The sequence below is a fragment of the Miniopterus natalensis genome, chromosome 3, assembly GCF_054644295.1.
Source record: "Miniopterus natalensis isolate mMinNat1 chromosome 3, mMinNat1.hap1, whole genome shotgun sequence".
Classification (NCBI taxonomy): domain Eukaryota; kingdom Metazoa; phylum Chordata; class Mammalia; order Chiroptera; family Miniopteridae; genus Miniopterus; species Miniopterus natalensis.
The window spans coordinates 87,625,086-87,652,236 of NC_142083.1; positions in this window are offsets into that span (position 1 = coordinate 87,625,086).

A 27,151-nucleotide genomic window follows, 5' to 3' on the forward strand; every position below is an offset into this window, starting at 1 on the left:
AAAGGCATCATCTGATAAAGCAGCTACTTAGAGTTTGGCCAATCCAGGTGTTGTGATGAACCACCGCTTACCGTAAGAGAACGTATTGATAAGACCGAGTGAGCATATCCAGAGTGGATACTAAATCCCATTACACTTATCTTTAAAGAAGTGTTTTCCTTCTCTGCAAACAGAGGGCAGCAGGGCGGAAGGGAGGGGCGATGCTGCTCCTCTTAAGTTTCCAATCCGATTTAGAGGCCATGCCTGCCAGCTGGCCGCCCCCTTCCCGCTTCTTTGAGCTCTAAGGACAACAGTGTGGGGACCAGAAAAGAGCGTTTGCCTTTTCTTGGGGTCATGCATGCTGACCTTCACTCATCACATATTTACAAGATGCACCTGTATTTCAAAACTGCGAGAGAGGTGAGCAAGGAGCCCTCGGGTGTGAGCCTCCATCTGTTTGAGTGCTCCTGGCATCAACCGCCAGACGTGTGAGCAGAGATGTCTTCAGAATGGCCTCCGCCCCGGTCACCATCTAACTGCAACTTCGTGAGCCCCCCAAGCCACTGCCCGGCCAAGCTGCTCTCTAATTCCTGATTCACAGAAACCATGAAATACAATCAACTGTGATCTGAAGGCGCTAAGGATTTCAGTGACTTGCTACCCAGCCGTAGGCATTAAAACATGGGTTATGCATGGAACTGTAGCATTGAAGGCACTTGTTACAGCCCCCGGTAGACTGTAAATTTAATGATGGCAGGGGCTCTTTTGGCTTTCTGATTGATTTCCGATGCCTGGTGCTGTGCCTGAGACATACGCATGCTCAATAAGTGGTTGAGTCGTGAATGGCTAAATCAATCAATCTGTACATGAGCTTGAGGCCAGGGGTGGGGAAGGGATTTGTCTGAGGTCAGAGAAAGACACAACGACCCGGGCAAATGTGATTTCTACTTCAGTGCCCTGTGCAGAGTCCATTCAGGAGTGTATTCCTACCATCCTCTGGAACCTTCTGCCAGGCCTAGCAAGCAGATCACAAAATATTGCCATGGATAGAAAACAGAGAAGAGGAATGGTAGGTATTTCATGAAATAATGTGAGTCCTGAAATGCTGGTGTCTAAGTGGCACTTTTGGTTTATTCTGGTGGGGTCTACGTGGTTTGGCATGGATAAATTTGGGGATATTTGTATAAGTGTTTGGAAGGGAAGTGAGAAAATACATAAGTCTATAATTATGCAGTTCAATGCGGTTGCCAGCTCATATGTGGCTGCTTCAATTTAAGTTGATGTATATTAATTTAATATGTTCACCGCAACATTATTGACAATAGCCAAGATTTAGAAGCATCCCAAGTGCCCATCAGTGGATGAGTGGATCAAAAAGCTGTGGGACATTCACACCATGGAACACTACTCCGCCACAAAAAAGAAGAATCTCTTACCTTTTGGGGCAGCATGGATGTACCTGGAGAGTATTATGTTAAGGGAAATAAGTCAGCCAGAGAAATATGTGAAATCTAACTATCAAAATAAACTAACAAACAAAATAGAAACAGACTCATAGATACAGAGAACAGATTGACAGCTGGAAGGGGGTGGGGGCTAGGTGAAAAAGATGAAGGGATTAAGCAAAAATACACACAAAAACCATCATAGACACAGACAACAGTGTGGTGATTACCAAAGGGGTGGGGGAGGGAGAAGAGGGAAAAGGGGGATAAATGTGATGGAAGGAGCCTTGGCTTTGGGTGGGGAACACACAATTCAATATACAGATGATGTATTATAGGATTCTACACTTGAAACCTATATAATTTTATTAACATATGTATGCCCAGTAAATTCAATAAAAATTTTTTTAAAATAAGCAAATCGATAAGAAGAATATATTTTTAATCTGTCTTCAGAAAGGAGCACCCATGTCAGCGGTTTATATTCAATGCTGATGTTTCATTAATTGATTTACATATTTTTTAAATTTATCTCTATTGTTGAAAGTATTACAGATGTCCCCTTTTTTCCCAACACTGATCCCCTCCACCCTGCATCCCCCCCCCAGGCCTTCCCCATACCAATATCCATGTCCATGGGTTATGCATAAGCATATAAATTCTTTGATTAATCTCTCCCCACCCACTCCCCCACCCCTACTTTCCTTCTGAGACCCCTCAGTCTGTTCCATGCTTCTATGTCTCTGAATCTATTTTGTTCATAAGTTTTTTTTGTTTATTACTTTCCACATATGAGTGAGATCATGTGGTACTTGTCTTTCTCTGCCTGGCTTATTTCACTTAGCATAATACTCCCCAATTCCATCCACGCTTTCTCAAAGGTATGAGATCCTTCCTCTTTACAGCTGCATAGTATCCCATGGTGTAAATGTCCCATAGCTTTTTTACCCACTCATCTACTGATGGGCACTCGGGCTGTTTCCAGATCTTAGCTATAGTAAACTGCGCTGCTATGAACACAGGGGTGCATATGTTCTTTCTGATTGGTGTTTTGGGTTTCTTAGGATACATTCCTAGGAGTGGGATCACTGGGTCAAAAGGCAGCTCCATTTCTAATTTTTTGAGGAAACTCTACACTGTTTCCCACAGTGGCTGCCCCAGTCTGCATTCCCACAGCAGTGCACAGGGCTCCCCTTTCTCCACACCCTCGCCAGCACTTGTGGTTTGTTGATTTGTGGATGGAGCCATTCTGACAGGCGTGAAGTGACACCTCATTGTGGTTTTAATTTACATCTCTCTGATGATTAGAGACTTTGAGTATTTTCTCATATGTCTCTTGGCCATCTGTATGTCCTCTTTGGAAAAGTATCTATTTAGGTCCTTTGCCTCTTTTTTAATTGGATTGTTTGTCTTCCTTTTGTTAAGTTGTATGAGTTGGAGGGATCACAATACCAGATATCAAGTTATACCACAAAAGCCACTGTAATCAAAACAGCCTGGTACTGGCTCAAGAACAGACATACAGATGAGTGGAACAGAACAGAGAACCCAGAAATCGACCCAAGCCATTATGCTCAATTAATATTTGACAAAGGAGGCAGGAGCATACAATGGAGTAAAAACAGTCTCTTCAATAAATGGTGCTGGGCAAACTGGGCAGGTACATGCAAGAAAATGAAACTAGACCACCAACTGACTCCATACACAAAAATAAACTCAGAATGGGTAAGTCTTAAATGTAAGTTGTGATACCATAAAAATCCTAGAAGAAAACACAGGCAACACAATCTCAGACATCTCTCATAGCAACCTGTTTGCCAATACATACCTTAGGGCAAGGGAAACAAAGGAGGAAATAGACAAGTGGGGCTACATCAAAACAAAAAGCTCCTGCGCAGCAAAAGAAACCACCAACAAAATGCAAAGGGAGCCCACTGTGTGGGAGAACATATTTGCCAACGACACATCTGATAGAGGTTAATATCCAAAATATATAAGGAACTCATACAACTTAACAAAAGGAAGACAAACAATCCATATTGTTTTATAAAATACATAGTTTCAAAAAAGAAATAAATTAATGTATATTAAATTAAAAATTCAGTGCTTCATTTACACTAGTCAGTCACATTTCAAGGGCGCAGTAGCCTCGTGTGTCTTCTGGGAACAATATCGGGCGGTGTCTAATAGAACACGTCCATCAGCACAGCGCTGGGCACTGAAGGCCTCTGGCTTCCAGTGTCCTGTCACTCAGTCTCCTCGCTGTGATGGCCCCAGGACTGTTCCGTTGTTGACACCTACTGTCTATAAAGCACTGGGGATAATGCCTTCCATATATTGTCCCCTTGTACCCTCAAAATTCTACAGGTGAACAGTAACACCCCCCCACTGTCCAATTTTACAACTGAGGGGATTAGAGCTTTGAAAGGTCAAGCGACTTACCCAATGGTGTGAGAGAGCTGGGATCTGACACCAAGGCTATTGGATTAAAAAACCAGGGTTCTTTCTGCTGGAATCATTCGCTCCCTATTGAAGTCTTGTGTGTGTGTGGACTTTCTTATAGGCATCCTGAAGTCTTTGGATTAAAGGAATCAGAATTCAGTGGCTCACGCAGTGTTTTAGTTCCCTGTACCCCAGCAGAGGGGCAGGACGCAGGCACGCTCCATGCCCGCTGCTTTACCTCTCAGGCACATCCATGTCTACACATCTGGTTTTCAGATGAGTTTTTTCCAGTGAGAGAGACGCTCAAACGCCTTTAGTCGTTTTTCTAATTCATGCTGCATGTTACTCATAGAAATATATGACACAAACCAAAGCTGACAACTGTTAAATCTGCACATGGTAAAATTTGCTTCAGTGGAAAAACAGACTGAAAAATCACAGCTTTTTGATAACACTGAAATCTGCAAAAGAAAAATACCCCAGGAAAAAATTAGACTTGGTAGAATGATTAGCAGAAAGTAAAACCGGTAACAAGTAAAACTGTGCTGGCTGGTAAAGTCTATGTTTGATGAAAAATTATCAGAAGATTCAAATGTTCATGACAAAATTTGGACATGCAAAATTTTACCTGAGGAAATTTGATTCAGTTAAAAAAAATTAGTAATGATGTTTTTAAAGTGGTTAACACTAATCAGAGCTCTCTATAGATCAGTCAATGTGATAAACAGTTTGCATGGTTTATTTTACTTAATTCTCCAAAAAGCCTGGGAGATTGATATTAATGTTACCTTCATTTGACAGTTGATGAAACTGAGACAAAGGGATTTTATGGAACTTGCCCAGATAAATCAGACAGCAAATAAGGGCAGATGGTGCAACAGAACCCAGGAGATTTGGTTATAATATCTGTGCTCTTCAATATTTATTTTGCTTTACCATGCTCTTTATTCCTTTTTTGTGAAATTATTTTTTGCACCTCTTTTGGTTAATAGGAAGTGTTTTATATTTAATAATTAAAATAAAATTTTTTGGATTTTATATTTCAAAATAACTTTAAATATGGAGAAAAATTGTAGATCTAGTCCAATAAAAGTTTTTTTAACCATTTGTGAATGCGTTGAAGACACTATGCCCCATTAATCCCAAATATTTTAGTTCCCAAGACAAAGACTTTCTCCTGAATGACTCCAGTAGAGCCATCAAAATCAGAGAATTAACATTGAATTGTTTTTGCCATCTATTGGATGGACCCGTTCAGGTTTTGCCAATGTCTTCATCATGTCCTTTACAGCAAAGGGATCAGCTTCAGTCGCTCATGGTTCATTTTAGTTGCTTACAATGTCTTTCTCTCTAGAATAGTTCCATAGTCTTTCTTTGACTCCATGACCTTGATACTTTTAAGGACTATAAGCCAATTGTTTTGTAGGTTATTCCTCAAGTTAGAATTGCCAAATATTTCCTCGTTATTAGATTAGGTGAGTCTTTGGCAGGAACACCACAGAAATGAAGATGAGTTCTTCTGGGTGCATTATATTTTGGATATTAACCAAATGGTATTTAGAAATCAAGATCAGGGCACTAAGTGTGCTTATTACTATTGGAGTGTTATTGGGCAGAGCTAGGATATATACATGCATATATATAAAAAGCATATTTTGTAATATATTTACATACATATATTTGTATTTATTCTATATAAGTACATTTATACTTTTTATAAATGTAATTTTATTATAAAATGTATTTAATATATCTTAAGTGTGTTATATATATATATATATTTTGTTCTTTATCTATCTATTTGAAAGCCATGAGTTCACAACACTACCTTCTATTTCAATCCAGTGCCACAGAAGGTTTCCCCTTTTCTGTATTTGTAAGCCCTTATGCTACACAGAGGAAAACTGGCTTTTATTGTGCTGAATAGATTTACTGGTTTGCTCAAGCTCCGTATGTGGACAGTCCCCCGCCAGCCCTGTGGAGGTTCCTGGCTCATCCCCCCCGGGCTCTGACCCGCAAGGGGCTGCTGCGACCGCCTCGCCACAAGCAGGCCCACCTCGCTCAAGGAAAACTAATGTCTTTAAGAAAGAAGACAGGGAGGAAGGCAGGCAGGGGAGGGGAAAGGGGAGGGAGGGAGGGGAGGGAGGGAGGAACAAAGGAAGGGAGAAAGGAAGGAAAAGGGAAATAAAATCAGGCAGATTAATTCTAGGAAAACAAAAGAATTGCAATGTATAGAAAGTTGACGACATAAGCTGATTTAATAGAATTCATATAAAAATATTATGTCAATATAAATTAATCATTTGGGGATCATTGTAATCAAAGGTCTATTTTTTTAAATACAGAGTAAAATTCCCCAGAAATCAAAACTGTTGAATATTTGCCAGGTAAGAATGATGAGGTTAAATAATCACTGGGTCAAAAAGTGGCATCAACACCACGTGGTTAAAACATTTCTAACCAATACTGATGTGAGAAGGATTGATCTGATGAAAATAACTAGTAAAACTAAAATAGAAATGGGAGGAAATGACATTGCTCTGAATGTATTATACAGGTAATGGATCAAAAATGAAATTGGCTTAATTAAGTTAATAGCCTCAAGAACAGTCCCAGTTTCCTAAGGCTATATATTGAGGGAATTAAATGGATTAAAGGACATAATGTATGTGCAACGCTCAGGCCATGCTAAGTGCTCAATTAATAGCAGCGGTGATGATGGTAATAATAACAATTTCCAAGAATGAGTCCCAGGTTCCTTGTTTTGTCCCTGAAGGTGGTGAAAAGTAGAGGTTAATAGGAGGTTATAATGTACACACAGGAAGAATTCAGATCTAATGACTCGGGGTCTTACGGTGAGTCCAGCACAGACACTGGTTTGAAGAAAGGCACCCACATGGGTGAACATGTTCCAATAAATCAACCACTGTGATCTGATTAAAGACCCCGAGCTGTAGAAGTAGAACCAGGGCAAAGAGAGACATCAAAGGGATCTTCCAATGTGAAGGTGAGAGGCAAAGCTGTTGGCCCAGAGTGACTGAGCTCGTCAGATGGGAGCTGATTAAGGCATCTGCTGACAAAGAGAAAGTGGAAGCAACTCTTGCTTTGTTCCGGGCTGGCGTCTCCCACACGGGTTTGGAGCTTGAATTAATCGGATTTCTTCAGCTGAAGGAGAAAAGCTTCTCCATACCCACCCAGGCAATTTCCAGAAGAGGTCACTTCAAGGGGACATTATTATTGCATGAAGAACTTCCCTGGTTTTATTCTTTCTGGTGGCCCCAAGGAGAAAAAAAATCATAGAAATGACTCAAGAATATTAATGATTGTCTGGAGTCAGAAAATAGAGAAAGAGCTGAGATAATACACAGAGAGTTGCCCAAACTTAGACCATTAAAACTTTGACTCATTGGTCTTTGGAACATTGTTAAGCACATAATAAGTGTCAACATATGTGTGTTGAATGAAAGACTGAATGAACATAGGAATGCATATATCTTAAACATTAATTCAGGGAGATATATGCACCCCTATGTTCATTGCAGCATTACTGACAATAGCTAAGATAGGAGCTTAAGTGCCCATCAATGGACAATTGACAAAGAAAACGTAGTTCATATATACAGCAGAATATTATTACTCTGCCATAAAAAAGAATGAAATCTTACCATTTGCAACAACACGGATGGACCTAGAGGGCATTATGCTAAGTAAATAACTCAGACAGAAAAAGACAGATACGTTATGATTTCACTTATATGTGGAATCTAAAGAACAAGATAAACAAATAAATAAAACAGGAACAGGCTCATAGACAGAGAGAACAAACTGATGATTTCCAGATGGGAAGGGGATTGGGTGACTGGGTGAAAAAGATGAAGGAATTAAAAAGTACAAATTGGTAGTTACAAAATGATCACAGAGATGTAATGTACAGCATAGAGAATATAGTTGATAATATTGTAATAATTATGTATGGTGCCAGGTGGCTATCAGGACTTATCGGGGGGTCATTTTGTAAATTACCCAAATGTCTAATCACTATGCTATACAGTTGAAACGAATATAAAATAATATTGAATGTCAACTGTAATTAAAACATAAAAAAATTAAAAATAGAAGACTGAAAGAATGTGTCTCAAACACTGAAATGGTTTTCTCCTCCCAGTACCCCTCCCATCTGGGATCTAATTAAATTGCATCCAAGAGATACAAGAGTAATAGCTAAGTAGATAACAACACCCAAAATCTCAACATAAGTAGGGAAACAATGGAAACAGCTGTGAATGTGATTGTGGTTCTTGCACTCAGTATTTGTGAGAGCTGTATTTGAAGCATGGCTTATAAGGCTTAGAGGTTTCCAAATGAAGCCTTCTTGCCGTCAGAGAGCTTACAGACCAGGAGGAGGCAGGTGCATGAAGGCCCATTAACCCATTCACTCAACAGCGTTTATTGAGCACCTACTATATTTTAGGGGACACAGATATGAATACAGACAAGTTGCTCCCTTCCTAAAGGCTCATAGTCTAGACACAGAGACAGATAATTATACAGAAAAGTATCTCCCTGTGATGAGGGCTGTGCTGAAGGCAGCTGTGGGACAGGATGGAGATGTACTAGACCCAGATAGCTGGAGGCAGCAAGTCATAAACTAAGTACGAATGGCCAAGTTAGCCACCCAAAACATTGCTTGGTGTATTGCTAAAGTAAAGAGCTAACCAATTGTTCAAGCACTATCGATCGAATAGTCCTTTGTTTCGCACCATTTGGAAACAGCACCCTTATCATGAATTTGGTACCAAGGTGTGTGTGTGTATTATATTAGCATCTGTTGCTAGTGTCTCTCCTCTGTCCCATTAATCTGTCTCTCTTTGTAGTAGTGTCTCACTTTTAAATTTATTTCCCCGCCCCAGCACTCACAGATATTAAATATATTATAATCTCACCTTGCTACCTTCCTTAATATTTTTTTTCTTGGCTCTTCTCACCCACTTGTTTGCCCAAATGCATTTTAGAATCACTTTGTCAAGATTCCCAAAATACGTCCTTCTGGGATTTATATCATAATTGCATTAAACCAGTAAATTAATTAAGAGAGAACCTATTTATAATACTGAGTCTTGCCTTTTAAGAATATGATGTGTTTCTCCAAGAAGCCAAGGTATTTGTTAATGTGGCTCAGTAAGGTTTTGTAATTTTCTTCACATAGTTAAGTTTACTCCTTCAGGGTTTAAAAACAAATTATTTTTCAGCGCTATGGGGGAATAAGATTGTTTTCTGTTATTATTTTTTTATTGAATTTATTGGGGTGACGTTGGTTAATAAAATTCTATAGGTCCGTTGTTATTTTCTAACTGCTCATTGCTAACATATATGGAAGCTATTGTGTAGCCATTTTACTGCCTTTTCTTATTAGCACTGAGACTTTTCCCATGGCTTCCCTGAGTGAGAGAATCCTATTACCTATCAACAATAATAGCTCTGCATCTTCTTTCCAAATAAAGAAATCTTGCAAACACATAAAACTGATGGTTTGCAGTCCGTGGCTCCAATACCTGCAGTGCGAGATCCAAATCCTCGAAATGGGAATAGAGGACACCCCGCGACCAGGCCCTGCCTTCCGAAGCCTGTTCCTGCAGCCGCCCAGCCCTCCTCCAGGGCAGCCAGGGCCTGGTCCCGGCAGCTCCCCAAACAGGCCGAGCTCCCCAAATACCTGGCCTCTCCCATCTCGGCCAATCTAGCTCCAATTCACGTTCAAGGCCCAGCCCAGGGATCTGATGCAACATCCTGAAGGCTCCCCACATCCCTCGGGCTCCTGGATGCCAGATTCAAATGATTTGTCATCACAATTTCTTCACAGCACAGACTGTTGGGCTGGTTAAGAACACAGCTTTGGTGTGAGGAACCCTGTTTGTCTCTCGGATCCACCATTACCAGATGGGAACCGTGGCGGAGCTGATTCATTCTTCATTTTCAAAATGGGAGCAAGAAAACCGAATTCATAGAGCAGCTGGAAGGGTTAAATGGGACAATCAAAGTGGTTCGTCCAATTCCTGGCTCGTAGGAAGTCTTAAACTAAAGGTAGCTGTGATTTTATTGTGGTTGTGATGCTGTGGGTGTGTTCAGGCTGTTAAATCTTTTCTAACAAATTTACAATTGTTTTCGCGACCCTCTGGACTATAAGCGCCCGGAGGACAGCCTCAATTCTTATTATTTTGGGCTTTTCAGCCTCCCCATCGTAGTTTCTCAGGTGTGTGTTACTGCTACGTGCCTCGCTCGCCTGGGGCCTTTGTGGAAAGGTGGCTTCTCAGACTACTCACGCCTATTGAACCAGTATCTCCTGAGCTTGGGCCCAGAAATAGGGACTTTCCACAATTATCAAGTGAGCTTTCTGTACTCCTAACATTTGAGAACACTGTCTTAGGGCCCTACGCCGTGTGCTTAGCCAATGTTGATTGAATGGAGTGAATGAAAATAATTGTACTGACTCATGCAACTGGTTAAGCAGCTTAGTGAGGAATCCTCTGGTGGCTTTATTATTCGGGACAAAAGCAACCTTAACTATAGACCGTTGTCAAGGCTTCCCAATCCAAGCCCTGGCTGGTGTGGCTCAGCTGGTTAAGCATCATCTGGTGCGCTGAAAGGTCTCTGGTTGGCTTCCCAGTCAGGGCACATGCCTAGGTTGTGGGTTTGATCCCCAAAGGGGTGCAAATTGGAGGCAACCAGGCGATGTTTCTCTCTCTCTCTCTTCATCTCTCTTCCTCTCTCTAAAATCAATAAAAACATTTTTTTAAAAAAACACAAGACTTTCAACCCACCTAGGACTCCCCACTGAAGTTCAAGGGCCTTAGGCACTACCTGGAACATAGCTGGCCCTCAACACATCGTGTTGAACTGGTAGGTGGATGCACGGATATGAGGAAACCAAAGCTAAGGTGCCAGTCCCTGAGCCCAGTGCGGGCCCTCTGTTACTCGGGAGGAAAGGGCCGATGAATCCCACCCCATCCCTGCCCCCGGGCACTCTTGTCACAGGGTCTCAACATCACTTTGAAAGGAAAACTTATTTTATGGAATCAGCCCCATAGTTGCAGATGCAGCCATTTCTTTTGCTACTTAGAGATTCAAAATAAGAATTTGTCTTTTCCACTTAAGGAGGTTCATCCAACCCCCAAGTATGTGTGGTTTTTATTTATTCTTTTTTGAAATGGTAAAAGCAAAATATGTTTATTGGAGAAAACTTGGAAGACAGAGACAAATATAAGAAATCAAACAAAACATCAACCATAATCCCTCCACGCATTAGTGTTACCATTTGAACGTTGCTATAGCTGTCCTATTTTATTAAGGTGTGCATTTCTTTTAACACAACTCATAAATTGCAGAGCTCCAGTAAGCACTGCCTACATCATAAAAAGAATTCAAAATGTTACTTTCAATAGCTAGATCATACTCTGTCATGAGGATATCCCATAATTACCATTGCATTCTACTGTTGGACATGTAGATTATTTCCAAAGTCTCATTATTACAAATAGTGGTTTCTCACACGTCTTTATGTATATCTCATTGGTTTCCGTTTGTGGTTATTTCCTTACGATCAATTCCTACAAGTTGAATTACTATGTAAACAGGTAAGAACATTTCTCAAGCTCAGGATATATATTGCAAACTGCTTTAAAGAAAGTTTGTAAAAATTTATGTCCCTATGGAAAGCATGATGGTGTCTGTAAACAACATTTTCTGAGTTTTTCCCTTTTTTTAATGGAAATTGTTCCCTGGGTTTTGGGTCAGACAGGGCAAGGTCTGAATTTCAGCTCTGCCATGTATTAGCTGTAAGACTTTAAACATGTTTTACTCTCTGACTGAGTGACATTCCTTCAAGTTTTCAGCTCAAAAGTTGGTTTCAACTTTTCCTTTGAGATCCAGCTGAGACCAAGAACGTTGAAACCCCCAGATCACCCTCTGCTCTTACTGGGCCGTTCATTGCACTGTATCTGCCCAAAAGACTGAGAATTAAGTCAGTCAAATGAAATTTTACATAACCATGCCCAGAGTAGTCTTTCTCTGAAGTTATTTTTTATTTACTCATCTGTCTTTACTAAAACATTTTCTTAAGAATTAAAATAGCCCTGGCTGGTGTAGCTCAGCTGGTTGAGCATCAGTCCATGCACTGAGAGGTCACCAGTTCAATTCCAGGTCAGGGTACAACTGATCAATGTTTTTCTTTCATTGATGTCTCTCTCTCTCTCTCTCTCTCTCCCCCTCCCTCCTTTCCTCTCCCTCTCTCTCTAAAAAAAAACCAATTAAAAACCATATTTTTAAAAAAGAGTTAAAATAGAGACTCAGCTCAAGTTTCAGGGCTACACAAAGCCTTCCTTGACTCCCCATCCAGTCACCTCACTCGTTGTCTTCCCTCCTAGCACACATCATGTTATATTATAGTTCTACTTCTCCATTTTTGTCTCCTTGACTGTCTGTGAACTTCTGTGCAGACCCTGAAATTACTAAGAGCAATTTCTCTTAGCTGTTCTCATGACTCCCGCTTTGCAGGTGAGGATCTCACCTATGTACAGGCTTAAACATGCAGGACTTTTTGTGGAGGAGAAGCTTGCTCCTCTGGGAGTGGTGTAGCCTGGTAGCTTTGAGCAAAGGCCATGGGGTTAGACTGCCTGATTCAGATCTGAATCTCATCACTTACCAGCTGCGTGACCTTGGGCAAGCTACTTAACCTCTCTGAGCCTCAGTTCCCTCGCTTGTAAATAAGAATAACAGCATTTATCCTTTTGGCCTGTGGGGATCAAATGAGATAATACATTAATATCTGGATATTAACTCGGTGCCTGGCTCAGGGTAAGTGCTCACCCCAAAAATGTTAGCGATGATCATCATGGCCCACGTTGAGTAATTCAATGGACTGGGCCACTTGGATGTCTCTAATGTAAACAGGAAACCTAAAGACATTACCTTCACCATGGAAAAGTCCTGGTAAGTGTTTAATGGCCAAGACCCCAATTTATTCATGTTTCGATGTCAAATGATTTCCCCCAAAACGTGAATCCTGGTGCATATTACACCCAAAGACAACTGACAAACATGGAGGAGAATCATGGTTTGAAAGTCACATGTTCCTTCTCCTGTCCTCTCTCCAAGAGCCCTGATGTCAGTCCCCCATTCTAGCAATGGAAGTGTTAATTCAAATGAGCACACGTCATTCAGTGAGAATTAAGATTTCCCGAGCATCTGTCCTGTGATAGGCGCTCTATTAGGTACCTTTATGTATTTATTTTAATTTACCTTTATTGTTGAAAGTATTACAGATGTCCCCTTTTTTTTCTCTCCATTGATCCCCTCCACTCCACATCCGCCCCACCCTGGCCTTCCCCACACTATTGTCCGTGTCCATGGGTTGTGCATTTATGCATTTAAATTCTTTGATTAATCTCCTCCCCCCACTCCCCCACCCCCCTTCCCTCTGAGACCCCTCAGTCTCTTCCATGCTTCTATGTCTCTAGATCTGTTTCCTTCATCAGTTTATTTTGTTCATTAGGTTCCACATATGAGTGAGATCATGTGATGCTTGTCTTTCTCTGCCTGGCTTATTTCACTTAGCAGAATACTCTTCAGGTCCCTCCATGCTGCCCCAAAGAGTAAGAGGTCTTTCTTTTTTACAGCTGCATAGTATTAAATTCCTTGTCTCATTAAATATCCCCCACTGCCATGAATAATAGGTATTATTGTCCTCCAAGGCCAACAAGGAGACTAAGGCACAGAGTGGTTAAGCAACTTTCCCAAGAACACACAGCTCATAAGCAGTGCATCTGACACCAAGCCCCAGGCCTCTTTACCCTTGAAGCCCTTGGGTTTTTCACAATATCCTGCTGCCGTTAGAAAAGTAAAACAAGTTTTGCTATGCAGAGTAGATAGGCTTTCGTCCCTTTAGAAATGGAGGTGTGGTTGTCAGACCTGGATTTGGGTGGAATGCCAATTTTAACGTTCCCTTCTGACCCCACTTAAAGTGCTCTTCTGCTCGCTCCGCATTCCCAAAGGCCAGGGCCACAGTTCATGAAGCAGCACTATCCAGCACGGCATTTTCCTCAATGTAGGGGTCAAATCCTTGGTCCCTGGGAAATAACTTGCTAAAGCAAGTCTCCTTCTGAAACCCAACGGAGAATAAATCGCCTTTTATCTTTTCCCCACAGCTTCTTTCTCCTCAGCTGGAGTCAGGTGGCAGCTGCCCCAGATCTTGAACCTGCCGTGAGCCTCCTGCTCATTTCAGTAGGAAGGGGGGTGCCCGAGACTCCAGCTCTATCTCATCTTCCCGGCTGTGCAGCTCTGGGCAAGTCACTTTCACTCTCTGAGCCTGATCTGTAGCTTTAGGGATCATTTTTTCACCCCGCAGAGGGTCTGTGGAGACCTGCCACGCACCAGGCACTGTGCTGGGTGCAGGGATTCAGGAATGAGTAAGTGCCTCTCAGAAGTAATTGCAGAGATGACCCCAGGCTGAGGGCAAAGACCAGACCGCTCTTTGGGCGAGGTTAAATTCTGTGCTTTTATGAGTCTCAGTTTTCTTACCTATAAAATAGAAATAAAGATAGCAACCTTGCATGACCTCTATGGTAATAATATGAGAGAGTGGATGTGAAGTCCCAGGAAAATGGTACCGATAATGATGATGATGATGGTGATGGTGGTGGTGGTGGTGATGATGATGATGGTGGTGGTGGTGGTGATGATGATGATGATGGTGGTGGTGGTGGTGATGATGATGATGATGGTGGTGGTGGTGGTGGTGATGATGATGATGATGATGGTGGTGGTGATGATGATGATGATGATAGCAATGATGATGGTGCGGGGATTCAGTGCTCGTCACTCAAACATGTGTTTCTGAGGTGTGCAGATTTTTTGAGCTAAGGGCAATTTTAGCATCAAGCTCAAGAGAAACCTCTCCCCTCCCTTTAACTACCTAGAAGAACTGGAGTGAGAGGCCTTGCCAGTAATAAGACATTATCAGCCATAATCTCTTTTTGACCCCTATGTGTTGCTCTGCAGAGACCTTTGAAGTCCCCGGGGAACCTCACCTCATTCTTAGCTCAGAATGTCACATTCCCTTTCTATCTCTGAACCCCTTCTGCATGGGGGGGGGGGGGGTGTCTCTGACTCTCTCATGCATGCAGGGTTCCCGTGCATATGTATGTACTAAATTCAGTTATTTTCTCTTGCTAACCTGTCTCCTGTCTATTTGATTCTTAGACCAGCCGGAAGAACCCTGAGGGGAGACGAAAGCATGTTCCTCCCCCACAGTGGTGACGACAGTGTAGATGGTGGGGATGGGAGGGAAGGGAGGGGTGAGGAGGATGGGGGGGATGGGGGAATGGGGGGGATGGTGGCATGGTGGGGATGGTGGCATGGTGGGGATGGTGGCATGGTGGGGATGGTGGCATGGTGGGGATGGGGGGATGGGAGGGATGGGGGATGGTGGGGATGGGGGATGGGAGGATGTTGGGGATGGGGGATGGGGATGGGAGGATGTTGGGGATGGGGGGATGGGGGATGTTGGGGATGGGGGGATGGGGGATGTGGGGATGGGGGGATGGGGGATGGTGGAGAAGGTGAAGATGGTGGAGATGGTGGGGATGGTGGAGATGGGGGGATGGGGAATGGGGGATGGGGGATGGTGGGAATGGTGGGGATGGGGGGATGACCATGATGAGGAGGGCACAATTCTGAAGGCAGTGATGCTGCTGCTCAGAAAGCTTTACTACTAGGGAGGGCACTGTGTAGATGTGACATCGTCACAGCTCCATGCTCATCCTTCTTACACAGCATCTTACAAATCCTTCTCATTCAGAAAGCTTCCTTCTTTATCGTCATTTCACATCACTGTCCCCACAACCATTTGCTTGTCACGGTGTCCCTCACCACATTTCAATGACAGTTCCTCCAGCAAAAGCCAGCTCAGAGGACTGCCTGCTGTCCTTCCTCACAGGAGCGTCGGTCCCTTTCCCCAGCCCACGTTAGCACGGCCCATCGTTTGGGCCACACAGAGGAAGTCTTATGGGGAGACACAGCAGGCAGAGGAATTCGTGTCTGAACGGCATCTTCCTGTTGTTTCAAATGGGTCTAAGGAGCATTTCAAGGCTCCATTCACCAAGGCAAACGGGCTCTAAGCCTCTGTCTCCGCTGCTCCCTGAGTCTCCTCTCTAATGGCAGTAAAGCCTTATCAGTTCCCAACACCCCTTCCTTAAGGCTCAGGGGAGGCCCGGAGACCTGACCAGGGAGCACTGCACAAATGGGCACAGACACAGATGAACTCTCCACACAGGCCCTCACACTGCAGCCCAGGCCACAGGCTGGGGGGGGGGGGGGTCCAGAAATAGGAGGAGAAGGGAAACAGGATGGCATAGGGGAGACACGATCTGCTTCAAAGCCCAGACAGCGCTGGCTTCCCATCCAAGTTCTGCAAATAACTCACTGCATGGCATGTCCAGATCACTGCACCTCTATGACTCAGTTTCCTCATCTGCCAAATATTAATGTCTCAGCATTGTGCTAAATGATTTCCATGGATTCTTTGTGTCTGTAAGATCCTCACATCAAATCTTTGATGAGATAGATGCTGTGATTAGTCCCATTTTATAGATGAAGACACTGGAAAAGTTAAGTGACTTGCCCAAAGTCACCCCCAGTGAGAACTGTGGGGCCCAATTAGTAACCACCAGTTCCCACCTTCCCCCATCTTTCCCCATAAGCTATAGCTGCCATAAGTCCCCAGAGCAGAGGATGCTCTGTTGGGTCAAACCATCAACTGGGAGATGCCACGCAAACCTCATTTTAGGCTCTGAGCCTGCAGGGCTTTTGCCAGGATCCACAGGAACATCAAAAGCTAGTCAAAGATTTTGTTATTAACCAACATATCTAAAGATGGATTAAAAACTATAGTTGATTTGTAGAATGAAACCAACCTCAGAATTTAAACAACTTAAGTCAATTTTTAAAATTTGTTCTAAACCTGATTTTAAAAAATCAAAACAAAACTATTAGTCTTTGAAAATTTCTGTTTCTGCTCATTCTCATTTTAAGCAGATTTCTGATGACATTTTGTCCGGTGGCTTTTTCTTATCTTGTGATTTTTTTTCAAGATCAGTATGGTTTTTGAAGAGGTGCTTTATCTAAAATTGCAACTCAATGGATTGGGTCCTGTGGGGGTGTAGAGGATAACTTGGCACAGCTGGGGACTCTAACTGGTTAATTTGGGGGGGAAGAGCAGAAGGAATCCATGCATGGACGCACAGCCATTCAATTTATTAGGCTCTGAAGACGGGGGGGACTCTGCTGGACTTGCAGTGTTTGGTCTGAGCTAATTTCTAAACCTGTTTTAATGGCAGGGCTTGCGTGCTTAGTTAACACCGCTGCTCTGAATTTGAATTCACATTGTGTCTCTGCCTGGAGCTTTGCTTCCCGGGAGAGCAGTGTCACACCTGGGTTTCCCTCCCCCAGTAGCTGAGAATGGGGGCGCCTCGGGGAGGGCGTGTGGGGCACAGCCTCGGCAGCTGCAGCAGATTGCCGCCCATTTGTACTTGAATGACGTACAGATGATGCTGCGCATCCGTGATGCTCAGGGGTGCTGCGTGCTTTCTGAAAGTTGAACCCCCCCTCAGCGTGTCCAGGTGCTGCCCTGTTATAGGTGAGCTTATGTGAAGCCCAAGCAGCAGGCAGGGGAAGAGAGTCTGAGCCATAATATGCAAGGGTGCACACACTTCTCATAAAGTTATTCTTCTGACAAATTTATTTGTTTGTTTTTAATATGATTTTACTGACTTGAGAGAGGAAAGGAGGGAGAGAGACAGAAACATCAGTCGGCTGCCTTCTGCACGCCCCCTACTTGGGATCAAGCCCGAATACTAGGGACATGTGCACAGATCAGGAATTGAACTGGTGGCCTCTCAGTGCACCGGATGAAGCTCAAGCAACTGAGCCACACCGGCCAGCCCAGACAAGTTTGTTTTTTAAATACAGGAAAGAATGATCACATTTCCCCATGACACCATCCATCGAGGGCTGGGTGCTGAAATGATACAAGAATTATAAAAGACATAGGCCCAGTCCCCCAAGGAGCTTTTATGTCTGTGTCCTCCAGAGTCTATAAATTGTTCATGAAATTGCAAAACATAAATAGCCAGCATTTATTACTTATTTAATCCTCAACATAATGCTAAAGGCAGGTACCACTACTATCCTATTTTAGAGAAAGGGAAGCCAAGGTGCAAGGAAGGTAAGTATCTTGCATAAGTTCTCATGTCTCTCGAATAATTGTGATATTGTGATTTATGAGAAATACACATTTGGCCACTTATTACCTTACAGTCAGATGGCTCTTTCTAACTTTTACAATCAAGGTTGACAACTAATCTTAATAAGAAATAATAACAGCAATTTACTTAGTACCTGATAGAAGCCAAGCCCATGTGCTTTACTAACATGATCTAATGTAACTTTAACAACAACCCTGATGTGCTAAATACTTGCATTGTCGCAGGTGAGGGAACAGTTTCAGGAAATTAGCAATTAGGAGGTGGAGATGGAATCCAAACCCGGGGAAGGGCTGGACACCAAACTCACACCCTTTCCACCAGGATGCATTTCTTTAAGCCCATCGTTTTCAACCTTGGCAATCTGTTATATCCTCTCAGGGAAATTTAAAAAATAACCAATGTTTGGGCCTCTTTTCAGACCGGAAGACTGAGAATCAATCATGTAGAAATACAGCTGGCATTTTAAAACACCATCCTGTGATATTTGGTTTTAATTGGGGTGAAATTCACATCGTGGGAGATTAGCCATTTTAAAGCACACAATTCAGCAGCATTTAGTACACTTACCATGCTGTGCAACCGTCACCTCTATCTAGTTCAAAACATTTCTATCATGCCCAAGAAAACCCCTTACCCATCAGCAGCCAGTCCCCGATGCCCCTCTCCCAGCCCCGTCCCCCAGCAATCTGCTTTCTGTCTCCATGGACTGAGCTCTTCTGGACAGCTCCTATAAGAGATGGGATCCTATAGCATGGGACCTTTTGCATCTGGCTCCTCTCACTGAGCTTCACGTTTTCAAGGTTCATCCACTTTCGGCATGTATCAGAACTTCCTTTCTTTTGTGGACAAAAAGGGACCGCATGCTAACCTGACAAGCTCAGGAAAGGCCTGTGTGGCAGTCTTGCAAACTCGGAGACCTAAAGGAGCCACAAAAGATGGTCTGAAATGAAATCTTTTTTAGTTAAAAAAGCAGTTTATGGTGGGTAGTCATGTCCAAGGCCAGTATCTTCCCTGATAAAGGTCAGTCTTTGCCTTAACTGAGCCTGTCTATTGTCTTTTTGCATCTATGATAACGAATTGTTGGAATCTCAAAGTAATTTTCCTTTTTCCGGACCCCTCAAAGCGCAGGCACCGCTCTGTGGAGACCACAGATCCCCTCATTGTTACTGAGTTACTCGTTGACTGGTAACTATCCTGCATCCACATAAGTAAAAGAAGTGTGTGTCTATCATTTTACTTTTTATCCAGTCCCAGAGGTTTCCCCACGTTGCTTTCTCTGCCTCCCTAATCTATCACCAATGGATTTTATGTAACCCACATACGTCTCCTCTTTTGATTGTAATGCATAAAGCAAGGTGCAAAACTGCCATTCTCTGGAGTATTATCTCAATCTGTTGAGATTTTGCTTCCCAGAAATTGTTGACAGTTTAGCTCAAATAAACTCACAAATATTCCTCACAGGTTTGAATGTTTCTTACGTTAACACTTTCTGTGGCTGGATAGTATGATAATTATTAAGAATCAGAATTGCATACTAACACTCACAGCCACCATGGGAGGTTTGGAGGGCATGTGTTTGTACATCCATTTTGACAGGTAAGAAACTCAGGGTATGCGATGTGCACAAAATCTCATAAAATCTGTCTATTCTCTACCCACCCCCAAGCCACTGGCATTGTTGCTACATGATCGTTGACCCAAACCAACAAATAAATCATTTCTATAATTTGTGGGGTTTTTAGTCCACACAGCTAGTGACAGAGCTGGGATGTAACTCTAGTCCACCTAACTGCAGAGCTACTCTTTTGCAGAGCATCTACTGATACGAGTCTTTATTCAGGGGCCTGTTCATTTTGAACCTCAGCTTGGTTAGAACACCTGGCAATGGGACAGAGGCAGGCCAGGGGAGGGCTGCTTTCCTGTCATGAATCACAAAACGCTCTCCTACCCGGCCCTCTTGCTGCAAAACTTGTCCTGTACCGTGTTGACAACTTCATCTGGTATTTCTCAGTAGCAAATTTAGAAGAAAGGATAAAAGTCTGGAACTAGCTTGAGCAATGACGCAATGCGCTTCGCTCCCTGTCTCTTTCTCATCTTTTCTTGTTTCTACTTGGCTTTATCCCTCACGCTGTCAGCAGTCTGTATCCGTAAGAGCCATGCCAAGGAGCTGAACTGTTACTTCACGGAAGATCGGGATCCGTTTTGTAATTTCTCCCTTATTCCAATCCTGGCAAGGTTACAGGCAATTGAGCAAACTGGCTCATTCATTAGGAGGTCCATGACAGCAAGTCAGATCATTGGAGCTGATTCAAAAAGACATAACAGGTTCCAAGCCCAAAACTGACCTCCGGCGGAGAGGGTACCTTCCCAAGCCAGTATTCTCTGGACCAGCCTTGGGCAAAGGAAGCTGGTAATTTATCACAGTGCAGGATATGCATGTGAAATAACGTTAAATGAAAAAGAAAAGGTCAGAACTCAGAACTAACAGAGGTCATAGTCATTGCCTTGGGAAGGAGGTTCAGTTTATTTTTCTGCTTCCTAATTGTTTCCCATACTGTCTGGTGTTCAATCACTCACGCAACACAATGAATTTTACCCCTTATGGTGTCCAGAGCCTGTCAACCTGTCTCCACCCAGGTCACCGTCTTTGACCTGGACAATTGTAACAGCCTCCCAGCTGGTCTTCTAGACGTGAAGTCACCCCCTCCAGTCCCGTCTGGCGTAGCAGCCACAGTGAGTGATCTTTATAAAACATGAACATGACAATGTTATTCTGTTGCTTAATCCTTCGATGGGTCCCCATTGCCCTCGGGATAAAGTCTTTAATGTGACGCCCACTACCCTATCCAACCTGACACCACTGTTTCAGCATATCTCACCTCTCATCTATCACTTTACATCCAAGTGCAGAAAGTTTCCTGGGCCCTCTGACCTTCCAAGCTCCTTCTAGCCCCAGGCCCAAGTCACACGGTGTTCCTCCTGCTGGCTCACCCTCCCTTCCCTTGACAAACTTCTGCTTGTCCTTCTCATCAACTTAGCCATCTCTACCCCTCCCTCCGTGGCCTTCCCTGGTCCCTGAGACTAGGTCAGTGCATCCCTTTAGGGCTCCCGCCCTCCCACTCCCCCATTCACGGCACTGTTTATATTTTGTTATAATTATCTACTCTCCTACCTGGCTCTCCTACTAGAATGTAACCTTCCTAGGGGCAGGGGCAATGTCTTCTTACAGCCCAGCCCCAAGCACCAGTGCACTCAGTGGGCACTCCATTTTGCTGACTGGCTTGGGAGTCTAAATTACCGTTATTTGAAGGGAAGTCAACTTTTGGAGGAAGCTTATGTGATCCATATCTACTGTATAAAAGGAATCTTTCCCCTGAGATGTAATTTTATTGTTCTCTGTGCTATAAGGAGTTAGCCTCTCCATACTCTGATAGGCATGGAAACCACCAGGTGGTCAAAAAAACATTTAAAAAATACAGATATCCTGCCCTGGCCAGGTGGTTCAGTTGGTTGGAGCAGTGTCCCCGTACACGAACAGGTAACATCTCGGGTCAGGTTGCTTACAGGAGACAGCTGATCCATGTTTCTCTCTCACATCAATCTCTCTCTCTCTCTCCCCCTCTTCTTTCTATGAAATCAATAAAAACATATCCTTGGATGAAGATTTTAAAAAATACAAATGCCCAGTACTACCCACAAGGGTTCTAATTCAACCAGTCTGGGGAGAGGCCCAGGAATCTGCATTTGTAAGAAGTCCTATGGGAGACTTGGGGTACCACTGAAAGATATATAAGCTAGCCTCATGCTTGGCAAAAGCAGGGGCTCTGAAAATGTTAGTTCTGCTCTTCTCTGCCAGCTGGGAGTAGACCTGGCCCCTCCTAATTCCCTTCGTCTCAGGTCCCACATTTTCTACCGATTTAGTGACACACATGCAGTGGTCCCCAGAGTGGCAAATCCATCCTTCTCAAGCCCACCCTGGAACAGAAACGCATACCAATCCCTGCTTATTAACGATATTATAGAGGCAGCTGGTCGACCATGTTAGTATGACAGGTCTATTTTTATATGGAAAAGAAAATTATAGAGAGGCATAAACATTTGCTAACTAGAGAGATGTTATTATAGCTTGCAAATTGCATTCAGATGTTCAGTAATACTGGAGTTAATGGATTTCTGAGTTTTTTAGCAAGCGAGCCCATCTAAGAAAAAAACCTTTCTTTTCTCAGTTTTTATTAAAAGGGTGTTGCCCAGCCTCCCAATCCAGCATGAGGGTCACTAGCTGCAAGCGGGGAATCCAGAGTTGGCAGGGATCTGGGCGCTGTTGGAAGACACCACTCCCTCCCCTTCAGATCTAACAGCTGATAAGTGCAAGAGGTAGCCTTGGAACTCATACCATCCAACCTCAGAACCCAGCCTCTCAACCACCAAACTCCAGATAAGTAGCTTCCACAGCCTTTCACAGCAGCCAAGGTGGTACCCATTTTACAGATGTGTCTCTAGAGGCTCAAAAAGCCATTTGTGCAAGAGGTGGAACCAGGATTTGAACCAGAGCTTCATGACTCACCCAGCCAGTCAGCAGCTACTGTTTGCAGTCCTGCTCTATGCCAGGCTCTGAGACATGCAGTTGGGAACACACCAGACACCACCCCAGTCTCAGGATTTTATACTTCATGCTGCTCTGAGACTCCCTCTAGCATGGCAAGCCATTGGAAAAATGTCAAGAACATTGTTATTTATTATTATTGTGCTCTCTCTCCTCTCTCTGCTTATCTTGATCCACATCCCTTGGCCATCAGGATATCCTGCCCTGGCCCCCATAATGGTCTTCTCCACTCCACCTTTAGGGCTGCTTTCCAGGATGTAAATCCGTAAACTCTAGTGATGGTCAGCTACCCTACCCCATTGGGGAAGCCACTGAACTTCTGAACCAGAAGACTCTAGGACATCCTGTCTATACTTTGCATTTGCTGATGGGGAAACTGAGACCAAGCTGGTGTGTCTATAAGCAAAGGGACACCAAGGCTTACTGGCAACAACCAAAAGCCAGGAGGGGGCAGAGAATGGATTCTCCCTCAAACCTCCAAGAAGAACAATCTCTGCCAACATCTTGATTTTGGATCTCTGGCCTCCAGAATTGTGAGAGAATAAATTTCTGCTGTTTTAAGCCACTTAGTGGATATTTGTTATAGCCACTCTAGGAAACTAATATACCTGCCTTATTCCAAAAGGCCCTGATAGGGTTCATTTAATACAAAATGAAATAAGTTTAAGGAAAAAGCCATATAAAGTAGTAGAAAAGATGGAGATAAAAGCCATCTACATAGACACAGTGGAAATTGCTAGATACAGGTGGCACAGTTGGGCTCCGAGCTCCCTAGCAGCTGATGCAAAAAGAGAACCCAACATCGTACACAAGCCACTGTGTCTATGAGAAACAGAGTCACACAGAATGGCCACTAGGACCTGAATGGGGTAACACATCCCTTCAAGGTAAACAGGGCCTGCAGGGATTTCTCTAACAACAGTCTTAAAAGTGCCTAGTAAATATTTGTGGAAAGAATCAGGACTTTTCCCACAGAGGCAACTGTTCCAGAAAGCAGACAAAGCCCTCAGGTTTCAACACATATATTAAGAGTGAAGAAAAATGACTACTGTACCCTGAAAATATATTTTAAAAATACATAACATTAAAATATTAAATAGGCCTCCTAGGGACACACTCTCTGCCAGTTCCTCGCCCAGGCCCGGGGCACAGATTGTGAGTGGTGGCTGCACTCCCCTTCCCAGAGGCAGCCAGGAAACACCAGTCGTCTCCACCTGCCCTCGGCAGCTCAGTGCGAACCCTGGGCCCCAGGCTTAGCCGAGGGCCTGCGCTCCTACCGGCCACTTGTTTCCTCCGCCTAGAGGGGCCTTCCATCTAAATGCACTCATTTCTTTTTCTTTTCTTTTTTTAAATTTTTTAAAAATATGTTTTTGTCGATTTCAGAGAGAGGAAGGGAGAGGGCGAGGGAGACAGAAACATCGACGATGAGAGAGAGTCACTGCCCGGCCTCCTCCTGCACGCCGCCCCCGGGGATCGAGCCCTGACTGGGAATCGAATAGTGATCTCAGGTTCCCGGGTGGCCCCTCAACCACCGAGCAACGCCGGCGGGGCTACATGCACTCGTTTCTTTATTGATAACTTTAGCCGTCCCTTTACCCATCAGATGCCGGCCCCTCTCTAGGTACCAGGAATTCAGTGATGAAAATAACAGTAAACAGAGAGTGCCCGCTCAGTGCCGGGAAACAGCAGGTGCTAAAAGGGTGTCATCACCTTCTCCTCCCTCTTCCCAAAACAAATTGGGGGGTCCCTGGGGCATGGGGTTGGAAGGGCATGGTAAGAGGCATGTCGCTCTGCTCACCTGTCAGTAGGTGAATATTGGGTCACATTGTTGGAAGGCTGGATGATCAACTCCTAGCTCTTAAGTACTTAGCATTTACGTGAATGAAAGAACAAATAAATATAAGAAATCAGTGCTCATTTTTACTATGAATTGCTTGTTTAAAAAATAATAATTTTAATTGATAAAAGTAATACATGCATATAGTAAAAATTCAAACAGTACTAAGTATATACAATGAAAATTAAGTATTAATCCTATCCCTGACCCCCTCCCTAGCTCTCTCTAGAAGTAATCATTATTAATAAGTATATGTGCATGTGTGTGTGTGTGTTTGCAAATGTGTGTTTAGCCTTATAGAGATACTCTGAGCACATGTATATATACAGATATATATGTATCCCTGTTTTCCTAATTAGAAGTATATTCTAAGCACTGTTTAGTATCTTGCTTTTTTGCCCACTGAAAAAATATATCATGGGTATTACTCCTCATCAGGGCATATTGGGCTATTTTCTCCTTCCCAAATGCCACAGTGTGTGTCATTGTGGGGATAGATGAATTATTTAGCCAATGCCCTATTGTTGGACACTTACGTTGTTTCCAGTGTCTGCTGTTATAAATAATGAACATCTCCATTGTGCACAGGTATGAACACATTTGTGGGAAAAATACCTGTGTCAAAGGATAAATGTGCTTTTGTTTGTTTTAACAGATATTACCAAATAACTGTCCAAACTATTTGCATATTTCACCCTCCTTGCAACAGTATGTGAAAACGCTGATTACTCCACATTTCTGTCATTTCCAATCTCTGACATTCTGCCTCCCTAGTGGTTTGACAGCTATGCAGCTTGCCCTCATATAAATCCTTCTGAACAAAGAGAGGCTCCCTAAGCTGTATTAATGACATTAAACACCTTTCATCAAGGACCAGGTTCAGGATAAACTGTAGTGGAATTCTGTTCTACCTCGGCTGTTGATTTTTTCACCACTCTGGGCTGCCCCCTCTAGATGGGAGCTTAGTGAGGCTTGGGTGTTATTTGCATAGCATATGGCACTGAACAAACAATGCTGAGGGCTTGGTATCACCATGAATTAGGTTATTCAACACGGAGCTCTGTTTGTTCATCCAGATGTGAATCAGATTTTACACTCTTGGATTTTTCTCCTCTGAGGCTGTGGAAGGAAAAACTCACATGTCCTGGCAAGGGTTAAAGATGGAGACTGTCTGGAAAGATTATTTTATCAGTACAGAGCCAGTTCCAGGGGCCACATCGAGGACTCCCAAGGTACTTGAGACTTTGAGAAAGCTGGTCCGTGCTCCTGCTTCCCAAGTTAGGGAATTTCAACTCAATCCAATTTGATAGAAATGTGTGCAGCCCTAATATAGGTGATAGGCTCTGTGGTACAGCCTGGGGCCCCATGGTAAGCTAAAAGAGGCAGGTGAAACCCCCAGGGTGTGGTCTGCGTGTCCTGTGTGAGGTTCAAGGGGCTCCACTAACTCTGAAATTACATACTCAACTGTGCACATATGTGTGTGTGTTCATGTGTGATTGTATGTTCTTTCTGGGAGGAAGGCCATAAAGTCCATCCTATTGTCAAAGATCCCCCCTTTCAACAACAACAAAAGCTTAATATATAAATCCAGAAATAATGGTGTATCTACCTTCACCTTGAGGACTTCTGGAGCCATTTCCAGGATTTTTATCTTCTCCATACCTGCGAGGTTCTTGCTTTTCCCATTTTCACTCACCTTCATGTCTCCTGCTTAAGGTAAGAAACGACGCCTTCCAAGCCTTAAAGAAAGTCATTGGTTTAGCTTTAATTATGTCAAACAGCGCAGTGATTGGTGGGCACAGGGGTGCTCAAGCCTGGTGGAAAAGGAACTAAACCATTAAAAGATCAGAAATAAGGACTGACCCAAAGCCTGATGCTGACAGCCTTCCCTTCGTTCCCTCAGTCATCGTTCACCCACTGGGTGACCCGCGCAGGTGCTCGCTTGTACACACCCTGTCACTCTCACTCTCTGTTCACTCACCATTCAGGCAACACCTGCCCACTCAGCCACCTTCACATTTACTGTCACATACTGATGCAGTCGTTTATTTATTCTTCAAACCCTTACCAAGGACATGTCATATGTCCAGCTCCATGGGACTGGAGAGACACGTGGCCCATGTCCCTCTCCTAAAGGAGATCATAGTCTGGAGGGGGTCAGATGCTCAAAATAAGAACTACAATATGTTATGTTACATACTAAGAAAAAGTGCTGTAGAAAGCTTCGGTGCAAATTGTCGAGAGGGCTCCAAGGAAGGGGCAACAAACTCATCCTTGGGAGAAATGGGGATGCTTCCCAAGCTGGGTCTGGAAGGATGGCTAGGAGTTTTCTAAGCATAGGAAAGGGTCAGGTGGTCTAAGCAGATGGAACAGCATGTGGAAAAGTCCAGATATCGGAGCATGGCATAGAAGCCATCATTTTCTTTCCTCATTATAATCTGCTTTGTTTTGACCTGGGAGCAAGGCTGCTTTAAAGCGAAAGTGCTGAGCTAATCAGCCTACAGGAAATTCTACAGCTCCTGGTGATACATTT